Raw genomic sequence first — 13,293 nt, 5'->3', positions numbered from 1 at the left:
CTGGGATGGGGCCACCGGGCCTCTTGTACGTCCCACATCAAGCCCGGGCCAAGGTTCTCCAGTGGGGTCACTCTTCCCCTCTCACCGCCCACCCGGGAGCTCGGAGGACCCTGGACTTCTTGAAAAGACGCTTCTGGTGGCCTAACATGGAGCAGGAAGTAAGGTCATTTGTCCTGTCCTGTGAGGTTTGCACCAGAACCAAGAACCCACGACAGCGTCCCCAGGGTCTCCTGCATCCTCTGACCATTCCCCGGCGTCCCTGGTCCCACGTGGCAGTCGACTTCATCACGGGTCTCCCTGAGTCACAAGGTAACATGGTCATTTTGGTCATTGTTGACAGATTCTCCAAGGCCTGCCGCTTCATACCTCTGTGCAAACTCCCCTCTGCTCTTGAAACAGCGAAACTTATATTTAATCATGTCTTCCGAGTCTTTGGTCTTCCACAGGACATCGTCTCAGACCGAGGGCCCCAGTTCTCCTCCCGAGTGTGGCACGGGTTCTGCAAGGTCATCGGAGCCACTGCCAGCCTCTCCTCTGGGTTTCACCCACAGTCCAATGGTCAGACGCAGAGGCTCAACCAGGACCTGGAAACCACCCTGCGAGGCCTGGCTATGGATAACCTGACATCGTGGAGCACCTGGCTGCCATGGGCAGAGTACGCCCACAACACCCTGCAGTCATCGGCCACCAAGCTGTCGCCATTCCAGTGCCAATTCAGGTTCCAGCCACCTCTGTTCCCGGACCAGGAGGAGGACGCGGGGGTGCCCTCGGTCAACCAATATGTGAGACGGTGTCGCAAGACCTGGAGCAAGGTCAGGAAGACCCTCATACAGACCTCCAGAACCAACCAGACTCAGGCCAACCGCCACAGAAGACCTGCACACACTTTCCGCCCTGGGCAGCGGGTTTGGCTGTCCACTAAGGACCTTCTGCTGCGGGTGGAGAACCGCAAGCTTGCTCCTCGCTACATTGGCCCCTTCAAGGTGGTGCGCAGGGTGAACCCTGTCTCCTACCGGCTCCAGTTGCCCCGGACTCTGAGGATCAACCCCACTTTCCATGTTTCCCTGTTGCTGCCCCTACTGACGTCTACGTATGCCCCTGCCCCTAGGAACCCCCCACCCCCCCGCATCTTCCAGGGGCAGACTGTGTTCACTGTGAATCGCCTGCTTGACTCCCGCCGGGTCCGCGGCGGGTTGCAATATCTGGTGGACTGGGAGGGCTATGGTCCTGAGGAGCGCTGCTGGGTTCCTGCTCGGGATGTCCTAGATAAAGAACTGTGTTGGGACTTCCATTTGGCCCATCCGGATCGCCCTGGGAACGTCAGGAGACGCTCCTAGAGGGGGGGGGTCCTGTTAGGACTTGGACTGTTTTGGCCTCTAGAGGCCGCTGTTATTTCCTTTTCGTGTCATATTTATTTTGGCCTCTAGAGGCCACCACTGTTCCTGTGTTTTGTGTTTTTTTTTTGTTAATTGCCTGTTAGTCCTAATTATCTTCACCTGTGTCCTTAATTAGTTTGTGTATTTATACCCCTTAGTTCAGTCCTCTTGTCACGGAGTCTTTGTGCTGTTATGTTTATCTCCAGTTTCCTTTGTACTGTGTTTTGTGGATCTTCTGAGCTTTTGCATTTTTGCCTTTTTCTTTTTGAATTATACTCTTTGTTTTTGTTTTTTTGTTTTGCCCTGGATTGTATATAGTGTACGTAGTATAAATAAACCTTTTGTTACTTTTTCTACTTCCGCCTCACGCCTCTGCATTTGAGTCATTCCCCTGGTGGCCTAGTGGGGGTTTGCTGAATCATCACACCAACGAACCAGGTTCGAATCCCAGCAAAACCCTAACAGTAACTATGACCCAGCTAATCAGACAAACATTACCAAAGTATTTTGCTACATCAATAAACGAAGACTAGAAAGAATAAAAAAGAAAGATTTAATAAATAGCCTGATCTTACCTGTGATGAAGTGGGCGCTGCAAACCCACGCATTTTTGATAGTGCTTTCATCCCAGTCTACACGTTTGATGGCTTGTAGCCATAGACGTCGGCGATTTTTTTGGAATGGGTGAGATCCTGCTGGAATTCTGTACATTTTAACCCCATCACTGCTACGATTCTGACACCCGACAACACAACAACTAGGCATTTCTTCCAAATATTTCTTCTCGTCTCTACCGTCGTGGAGTCTTTTTTGGGTCCAGGCTACGCGCGCAATTTCCTCTTAAGTATGAATGACGTTTACTGTGAAGGGGGACGGCTGGCTTGACTAACATAGCAACAGTTGCTATGGGGAGCGGAGCTCCCAGAAGGGTCAATTCTGTGCTCTTGGATCAACTCGCAACGCCTTGAGTGCTGAGTCGGGCTCTGTCAGCGTCTAATAAATGAAGCCCATAGGATTTGAATTGAATAGGTGCTTGTAGCGCTAAAGCGCGTTTGGTGGACACAGGCATCTAGGAATGGAACTGTGGAACATTCATCTGACAATGTTGACGTTGGTTTGGCCAGTTCAAATAACGAATATATTTTTCGGTAGGCGTATGCGCATACGCAAATCACTGAGCTCTTCAGTGAGTATAGACCCTTTTCAGTCACGTGACCTTCGTAAACGCGACCACCATTTTGGACATGTAGCGGACTTTGGCTCGAATTGGTTTGAATGCGAGGAAGGCGACAAACGGAGAACATACAAGAAAAAGGAGCGAGATGCAGAAAACACCTTCGCTATCCAGCGACGTAGGGCATTTACAGGGCGAGCAGAGGGAGAAATAACAACAGTAACGACACATTAGCAACGCCGTACAGAAATAACGGTTTATGGCACAGACCCTTTCGGTTCTCGCTCATCTAGCTGCTACAATGACTGCTTAGACTGCAACAATAATACCTAACACACATTTAAGTATCCGTCGTAAAGACGTGAAACTCGTCGAGTGACGAGTGTGTTCATTGATAAGCTAACACAATCTAAAAGTAGACATACCATCACACTGCCCTGGCGCTATGTACAGTTTACCTTCTACGGTTTGTGCACTCACTATTTGCCATTACTTTCTCCAACCGTTGTTACAGATTACAGGGAACGGCCTGGATTTAAGAGACAAATACATGTTCCTCTTGTTTTGAACACTTATTTGTAGGCAGTGCTTAATTTGTAAAGTGGGAGGTCCCGGAGCGCAGAGGATGAGCGGCTCCGGTGCGGGAAAAAAGAGGGGGGGAGGGGGGCGCGGCGCTGCGCTGCGCTTCTGGGCATGTTTTGTAATAACACTGCAAATTAAGTTCATCTGCAGATATTTTGTGGATGTTGTTTCATGAGAGAAATCACCAACAAGACAGATATCAAAATCAGACATTAACACTAAATAAACTTGCATTTTTTAATTTAATTATTTGTTTTTTTTGTTTTGTTTTGTTACATAGTCAAAAGAGGTGTCGGATCACCGGATCCAGTGTAAATAGCTGCCGGAGCCAACGCCCGAGGTTCCGGAGCGTGCTCCGGCTTGCTCCCCCTGTTTGTAGGACACTGCCTCTGATCTGTCCTACAGTCTACCAACAGCAAAGGAACACAACGCTAGCTAATGTCGTTAGCTAATAGCCACTACAGAAGAACAAAGAGGTTACAATGGGTTATTTTAGCCTATTTGGTTACACACTCGCCGCCACAGAATGTTAACAGCAATGTAATGCCTTTTCTGGCTAATTTTATTCGTCTTACCTCCAACAAAGTGGTCACTGCACAAGCGCTGGTATGCCGAGGGCTGCCAATCTTTCCTGTTAATGGTCGCTATCCATCTTCTCCATCGGGATCCGATAAAATAATAAACCTTGCCTTGTTTGTTGATGGTTACTACATCCAGGTGCACAACAATATAGTGGCATGATGGAAGTCTTGCTGAAAATAAACACTTTCTTTGCTGCCGTTCCTCAATGCTGGCTGTGGTAAACTACTGGTAGTACATGTCCAAAATGGCGGCCGCGTTTGTCATGACGTCAGGTGAAAAGGGTCCATACGGAAATCGCTGAGCTTTTCCAGTGGGCATACGGCGTATACCTGCGTATCACGTAGACTACACCTATAGCCTAGGCGGCTTCATTAAATGATAAACAACCCTACGCATTTACTGTTGTGTTCTAAGCTGCACAATATTGCATGTTCAGATAAGAAATGAAAGAAGACTTTCAGTGTGACCTTACCATGCCGTTCCTCGCACCGTCTCCCACTGCCAACCGCCTGCATGCGCTTTCTGCACGGAGGCTCACTGAATGCATGACGTCACGGATTGATGCCCGCATTTACATAGAAAAACGTTATTTTATGAATCTATAATTTCATATATTATTGTCAAATTGTAGAGAATATTGATGTTGGAGCTAACTTATCTTTTGCAAATATTAAAAAAAAAAAAAAAAAAAAAACAGTCCCTATGAAAAGGGCACTTTGGACAGCAAACAGGAAAAGGGGCAGGGGCTAGAGCACCTGTAGCACCGGTTCATTGCACGTGGGTGCTGTAGACTTTTCAGTGGACTACAACCTTTTTAAGGGAATGTGATGTAGTCAACCATTTATCATGTCCCAGATCAAGCTACCATTTTTCCACAAATGTGCAGAATTTTAGTCAAATTCTGAAGTGTATTCACATCAAAGATTTAATTTTATCTGTATTATTTCTTTCATCATTTTATTTCAAATTAAAATCAAATCACCATTCAAAACCATATAGTTTATTGACTGTGAGTATATTGAGTGGGGTACCCCCACAGTACCCAGTTTCTGAGATAGACCCAGTATCATTTTCAAACGACTGCCATTCCTTGTTTATGATGCTGCTTTTGTTTCCTTTTGTCATGGACCTTAATAGATTTGCACCTCATACACATTACTTCATATTGCAGTGCATTTTGAGCATGCACTGCAACTTGACCACAATGCTGTTATACATGACTATAAACAGAAAAGTCCCAGAATAGTGGACTACATCATAAATAAAACAGCATCCCAGGCAACAAGCAGAGTTCCTGTCTGTGGCATAATTGTGTTTTTTTTTTTAATTGATAGTTTTAAAAAAACCCTCATCCTTTATGTTTGAGAAATAAAGGTTGTCATTTGGTGTGTATACTCACCAGCCATTCAAAAACGAACAACATAGTGATATTGATTTGGAACCCCAATGGAAACTAATGAGACCTTCTGTTGCTGTAACGTATCTGCTACAACAGCATGTGTTGTACATTCTGTGATGCTTTTCTGCTCACTATGTTTGGAAAGACTGGTTATTTGAGTTACGATATGGTTTACGGTCATTTCGCACAAAAGTCTTTTTGCACAAGTTCTAAGAACATTTAATCTTCCTTATACAATACCTACTAATCAAAGATGTTTGATGTATCTTTTAAGGAAGTTGCTGAGATTCCGATCAAGTATGAGTGATTGTATTTCGCCATATTATAAACAATTAATGTTTTTGGATGTTTTGTCATTCCTGAAAGTTTATTTTGCACTTTCATTTAATTGCAACTCATTCTCGTATACTTTAGTGGAAGGTTCTTTATTTGTTTACATCTCATAACTGTTGGTTACTCAAGAGAACATGAGTCTCATTTTCTCATTGAAATGTGTCTTTTTCGGTCAAAGCCTTTGTGGCTTTTTGAGTCGAATACATACAAAAACAGTTATGTGATATCAAATGGACTTTTTAATAATTTTGAGTAAGGTTTTAGGATTAGATTTCACTCTTAGTTTGCAAAATACATGTTGTCAGGCAGGGCAAGAGATGTAATCCATCCATCCATCCACTATCCATAACCTATCCATAACCTTATCCTGTGCAGGGTCACAGGCAAGCTGGAGCCTATCCCAGCTGACTATGAGCGAGAGGCAGGGTACACCCTGGACAAGTTGCCAGATCATCACAAGGCTAACGCATAGAGACAAACAACCAGTCACACTCACGGTCAATTTAGAGACACCAATTATGGCCCTTTTCCACTACCCTTTTTCAGCTCACTTCAGCTTGCTTCAGCTCACTTCAACCCGACACGGCTCGCGTTTCGACTATCTAAGAACAGCACGACTCAGCTCGCTTCAGCCCTGCTCAGCCCCCAAAACTCGCACGGTTTTGGAGTGGGGCTGAAGCGAGCCAAACCGAGCTGAGTGAGGCTGGGGGCATGTGGAGACACTCCCCTGTGCACTGATTGGTGAGGAGGAGTGTCCTCACACGCCCACACATGCCCCGCGAGCACGCTGGGATCTGTAAACACCACAAACCCGGAAGAAGGAGAATTACGAATTACGAGAATTATGAAACCTTATGCGCCGCGCCTCATCTATACGCTCTTGCCAGTATCTGTTGGCGTTGTCGGTGATAACAAGCCACAGCACCAAGACCAGCAACACTAACGACTCCATGTTTATTGTTTACTATCCGGGTTGTGAGACTACCGCTTAAAAGATCACTGATGTCACTGTTTGCGCCGCCTAACGACATCACCTGACGTCCACCCACTTTCGCTAACTCCACCCAATGTGTCCACCCACTTCCAGCCAGCATGGTTCAGCGCGGTTGTAGTCGAAATGCAACTCCAACAGCCCCGCTCAGCTTGACTCAGCCCGACTCAGCACGGCACGGCTCAGCCCAACTCAGCCGCGTTGGTAGTGGAAAAGCGGCATTAGACTAACCTGCATGTCTTTGGACTGTGGGAGAAACGGGAGCACCCAGAGGAAACCCACGCAGATATGGGAAGAACATGCAAACTCCATATAGAAAGACTCCTGTTGGCCACTAGGCTCAAACCCAGAACCTTCTTGCTGTGAAGTGACAGTGCTGACCACGACACCACCGGCCCACCCGAGACGTAATCCCCCAGCGAATTATTTTGGGAAACACGTAACTTTTTGACTGTCAGTGGAGTTTGTGATCTGATCAGAAGTGACAGTGAAGTAGTCTATGAAGGTGCTCATGATTCAAGATTTCCGATGACTTCACGACAAATATGTAAACACATCAAAGAATTGGATTTTCAGTTCACGTTTCAGGAATAACTCGTCAACAACTGATCCAGAATATTTGATGGGAATTCTAGCTTCTCATCCCTAAACAATCATAATAAGCCCCCTGCTCTCTCAAGAAGAGTATTTTATTTCAATTATTGTGACCATTCCAAACTAAAATGAGAGTTGTGCGAAAGGACTTTAGATTTGTGCTCAATTACTTTAGATTTCTACTAAAACCATGAACCATTAGGTGACACCAGGCATACCTAACAACTCTGTCAAATTACATGTTGATCCTGAGACACCAGTGATGCTGTTCTCTTTTGCCATTCAAACCTGCCTGATCCATCCTGATGCCCTACTTCTGGCTGGAATCTCATCACATTGCTCCTGTGGAGGATGGCCCCATATTTGACAGCTAAAAGTCACACTTGGAAGATGGCTCTGGGGACATAGTTTTGCGATGAAGACTGAGGACGACAATCACCATGATAACTTTCGGACTGCAGTCGTCATGTACAGTATTGCACTCAAGTCTCCATCAATGAACAGTTTATAACTTCAACAAAACAGACCTAATGTTTAAACTATTGTGAATTTCCTGTTTACACTGTTGTATTTTGTGACTATAATAGGACATACAGTAGTTGTAGAAGCACATTATTTATAATCACGCTGTCTGTTATCACCCAAAAGAGGAGGGGTTCCCTTTTGAGTCTGGTTCCTCTCAAGGTTTCTTCCTCATGTCATCTAAGAGAGTTTTTCCTTGCCATTGTCACCACAGGCTTGCTCATCGGGGATAGATACATTTATTTGGGATAAAATTAGCTCATGTTTAAAGCCTTTAATTTTCTGTCAAGCTGCTTTGCGACAATGTCTATTGTTAAAAGTGCTATACAAATAAACTAACTTGACTAAAAAACTTTAGATTTGTGCTAAAAAACTTGTGTGAAAAGACTTTTGTGCTAAATGGCCGGATACCGATGATATCCATCCTGTTGGCTTCAGCCAGTCTGGCCACTCTCCTCTGACCTCTATTATCAACAAGGCATTTCTGCCTGCTTAACTACTGTGCACTGGATGTTTTTAGCAAGTTAGGATATCTTAGATCATTAGATAGTTGTGCTTCCTTCTCTAAATAAACACTAAAACGAAGCTATTATTGAACAGAAGCTCTTGATGTGCGTCTGCATGATTTTATGCATTGGTTGACCGGATAACTGCATGAATGAACAGGGCTTTCGGTGTTCTTAAAGTGGATAGCAAGTGCAAATGTCAACTTAATGCACGTCACGGTCATGCAACACACCTCACTGCTGTACCTACAGCATGCCCGACTTACATTAATGGCATTTAGCAGACGATCTTATCCAGAGCGACGTACAACATACCCAGAACAGCCTGGGGAGCACTTGGGGGTTAGGTGTCTCAGTCAGGGGCACTTCAGCTATTCTTGCCAACCTTTTGGCCCCAAAGCTGCATCCATGGTATAACCATTTGGCCATGACTTCCCCGAATCCTCCTCCACACCCTGTTCACTTTAGATAATGAGTGAATCTTGGTAATTCTGTCCTCATCAAGGTACACGTGCACTACAGGGGGGCAGATAGGATTTTTGAACTGGGAGGGACTGAGCTGTCAGCAAATGATTCCATTTTGTATATATATATATATATATATATATATATATATATATATATATATATATATATATATATATATATGTGTGTGTGTGTGTGTGTGTGTGTGTGTGTGTATATATATATATATATATATATATATATATATATATATATATATATATATAAAATATACTACCATTCAAAAGTTTGGGGTCACTTTGAAATGTCCTTATTTTTGAAAGAAAAGCACTGTTCTTTTCAATGAAGATCACTTTAAACTAATCAGAAATGCACTCTATACATTGCTAATGTGGTAAATGACTATTCTAGCTGCAAATGTCTGTTTTTTGGTGCAATATCTACATAGGTGTATAGAGGCCCATTTCCAGCAACTATCACTCCAGTGTTCTAATGGTACAATGTGTTTGCTCATTGCCTCAGAAGGCTAATGGATGATTAGAAAACCCTTGTACAATCATGTTAGCACAGCTGAAAACAGTTGAGCTCTTTAGAGAAGCTATAAAACTGACCTTCCTTTGAGCAGATTGAGTTTCTGGAGCATCACATTTGTGGGGTCGATTAAATGCTCAAAATGGCCAGAAAAATGTCTTGACTATATTTTCTATTCATTTTACAACTTATGGTGGTAAATAAAAGTGTGACTTTTCATGGAAAACACAAAATTGTCTGGGTGACCCCAAACTTTTGAACGGTAGTGTGTATACATGTTATTTCACCTCCCTCACTGCCATCACCAGGAACTACCTGCAGGCCAGGACAATGATAACATTTTAACATAGCCTATGGAAATCCAAAGTTTACACATTATCATCACGCACAGAAATTGCAAAACTGCAAAACTAGTTTTAAAACCGCTAAGTTCCAACTGTTAAACATAGCGAGAGGCTGGGCTACGTGTGTGTGTGTAAAGTGTAAACCAGTGCATCTTGACTTTCTAACTATGCCTGTGTGTTGCGTGAGCGGCAGTCAGTCAACAACTCTATGCAAAGTTTCCTTATGAAACAATATGCTCGCTGAAATTATGGCAGGGAACGCCAGATTAAACATTAAAACTGCCTTCTGAGCACTGTATCTACAGGCTACCACCGAAAGAAGGAGGCTACCAGAAAGGCATCTCTACTCTGTACGATTTTACTTTCACTACGACATTAGAGTAGAGTGGGGGAAAAAGCCCCCCTTAAGGAAAATTCAGTTTTTCTCCAAGTTGAAATGAACCATGTGTTGTTTTAATCATAGTTTTTGACAACAGTGACATGAACAATAATGCCACCTAAAGTTTGCCTAAAGTTAATACTTAATTTTTTTTTTTTAACAAAAACAAACATTGTGCCAAGGGGGCCTTTTACCCCCCCCCCCCCCCCCCCCCCCCCCCCCCCCCCAGTGGGGTAAAAGGCCCCCTGAGGTGGGGCAATAGGCCCCCTCACTCAAAAAAAGCTGTTTGGATAGCAAAAGTGTTTACTTAAGCCTATAATGTGAAAGAAACAAGAAAATATCCCTGAATTAATGAATAGATGCATTATTTATTATATTTCGCATTTTAATTTCAATATAATTTTGTGTGGATTGAACATGAATTAACAAAGAACAAGCTATTCATTAATTCAGGGATATTTTCTTGTTTTTTTGAGTGAGGGGGCCTATTACCCCACCTCAGGGGGCCTTTTACCCCACTGGGGGGGTAAAAGGCCCCCTTGGCACAATGTTTGTTTTTGTTAAAAAAAAAATTAAGTATTAACTTTAGGCAAACTTTAGGTGGCATTATTGTTCATGTCACTGTTGTCAAAAACTATGATTAAAACTAAACACATGGTTCATTTCAACTTGGAGAAAAACTGAATTTTCCTTAAGGGGGGCTTTTTCCCCCCACTCTACTCTAATTATGATAAAAGGAAACGATGCCCCCTGGGGGCCATTTACCCCGCCATTAAGGAGGCGTTTTACCCCACAGACTACACTTTTACAAAAATGGGTCTTACTTTCAAAATGTGATTCAACTTTTTATACCTAATGTATTTTTTTAATGTACTGACTTGTCTACTCATACCACATACACAGCTGTGATATCTGATGAAATTGCAGCTATCTAAATACAGTTTTACTGAGATCTGAAAATTATATCACTTACCATGAAATTTGATTTCTCTCCGCTGCGTTGCTGATATGCGATCCACAGTGGATATTTGTATATCCCCATTGTCAAGCCAGTCCAGAGCAACAATAGAAATGTAACTTTGCGCCATCTGGTGGTTATTTTGGGTAAAACAGGCCGGGGGCCTTTTACCCCACGGGGCGTATTACCCCACTCTACTCTACTTTGAACAGACTATCAAAAAATTGCAAGGTGATATGATAAAGTAAGGTACAGTTTACTTACAGTCTTTTTTTTTTTGAAAAAAACGATGCAATCGTTTTCTGCCTTTTGACACCCTTCATCATGCCGTGTTGGGGTCCTGAACTAGGAGCTGTCCCCGATATGCCTGTCAAACTTGTTGTGGGTAACCATAGCAACCAAGCTCAAGCTCGCAACCTGTGCAGTCTGCGCAGTTGCAACTATGTATGTACTGCTGTGCACCTCAATAAACCGAATGGTAATTAGTCTTTTGATTTTTCCGTGGGGTTTGCCTTATGCAAAGAAAGACAGCATAGACGTTTTTTCCTCCCTATAAGTGGGGGGGACCGAACGAGGTGAATTTAAATCTGGGTGGGACGAATCCCCCCCGTCCCCCCCTCTATCTGCGCCCGTGGTATTTTTTTTGACCCAGGCACTTTGTACTGAATGATCTACTTACCACCATGATCATTGTAAGACCATCACACTTCAAATCACACAAACACAAACATTTTGCATGAAACAGAAATGACAGAGCATGATTCTACATATGACCTGGCGACTTGTCCAGGGTGTACCCCGCCTTTCGCCCATAGTCAGCTGGGATAGGCTCCAGCTTGCCTGCGACCCTGTAGAACAGGATAAAGCGGCTAGAGATAATGAGATGAGATGAGATGAGATGAGATGAGATGAGATGAGATGAGATGAGTCTACATAAAATTGAGCCCCTTGAACAGCCAAGTATTTTAATGCCCAAAATGTCATCCCTAACCATTTTTGTGCACATTTAGTGTTCACCAAGAGGCTGTTCACCTTCACCTGAAGGCTTGGTCTTAAATTTAGGGGATTGAGTAGCTGTGTTTTAATGTGGGGGCATTTATTTTTGCTGGCATGGTTTGGGTCTACTTACAGGGAAACTTCAGTGAATATCATTACTGCAGTTCCTCTGACTGATGACACCTCCCCCCCACACACACACATCCTCTCCCTCTCTCTCTCTCTCCTCTGCTGTTCTTTCATGTCACTGTAATTGCTGTCCAGCAAAAGTGATTTTTCGATTCACAAGATTTTCTGCAAGTATTTCTGGAGTTATTCTCGTGATAAAGGTAAACAATTTTGCTTTGCTAATTATGTGTGTCTTGTCAAAACTGGATTCGGTATCTGATTCCACTTCCCAGAGTGCACCTCTGACTACAAACATGGCTCCTGCAGCCTTCAACTCCAACTTCACATTCTCAGGTTCACCCAATTATTGATTGCACACACCTGGACTCAATCACCACCACATTACATAAGCATGCTCCCAACACAGGCACACTTTCTGAAGTCATATCGATACTACTAAAAGAAAGCTGGCTGTCCAGCCACCCACCTATGCAAATAGACATGGCTGGATACACATACTCTATACTTTGCACATGGATTGGTGACACCCCAGAGGGGCCCAAGACAACATTTTCAATTTTCCAAAACATGGGATTCGTGCAAATCTAACACACTCTGATTTACCATAGGTTCCATGCTCATGCTAACATGCCGTGTGTAGCCTCAGCAGGGAACCCCATTCCCAACTTACCTGAGAGTTTCGATTGTATGAGACCTTACAATCAGCGCTCCTCGCCAGAGACTTCCGCTAGGGCTGAGTCGATATCACTGAAGAGACATGGGGCGCGATTTGTGTCATTTTGGCAGAACATACTGAAAATGTATACATCACATGTATCCCCTCAACTCTCCACTGGGCCTTCTAGACCTGTGTTATACAAAGGTACCACTCAGAGGAAATCAGATTCACAGGCAATAACTACTAGTTGGCCACTGAGTTTGCCATTGATACTCTGATTGGGCTATATTGGTGTTTGCTCATCTTTGTCTTTTGATTAAAGCGTTCGCCATAACTTTCACCAACCCTGCAGCCTGACAATGCGGCTTAACAAATTCAAGTGAAGGAGCTTTAAAAAAGAGCTATCAAAAGATAGCATATGCAGAGATGGGCTTGCAAACAATTTTGTTCTTTCATCATTGACAGCTTTATTTTTCTTTATTTGTGATAATGAATGAACATTTGGCAAAACATAAACAATGGCATTTCTTTGTTTTCCTCATTTGGTCAAGTTGAGGAAAATTCTGTACTCAAGTGTACAGTATATGAATCATCTGGAAGTCCAGGCCAAAGGCTTTGAGGACCGGGGGGAGGGAGGATATCCTGGAAACCACCACACCCTTCAGGATAGAAATGTTTCATTGTCGGGTAAAGGTTACAAGTGGAGCAAAACCATGCCAGCAAAAAATAAATGCTCCCACAGCATAAACACAGTGTGCACAAGCAGTCTGTCAA

This window comes from Neoarius graeffei, chromosome 20, assembly GCF_027579695.1.
Source record: "Neoarius graeffei isolate fNeoGra1 chromosome 20, fNeoGra1.pri, whole genome shotgun sequence".
Classification (NCBI taxonomy): domain Eukaryota; kingdom Metazoa; phylum Chordata; class Actinopteri; order Siluriformes; family Ariidae; genus Neoarius; species Neoarius graeffei.
Note: the sequence above shows the minus strand (reverse complement) of the source record.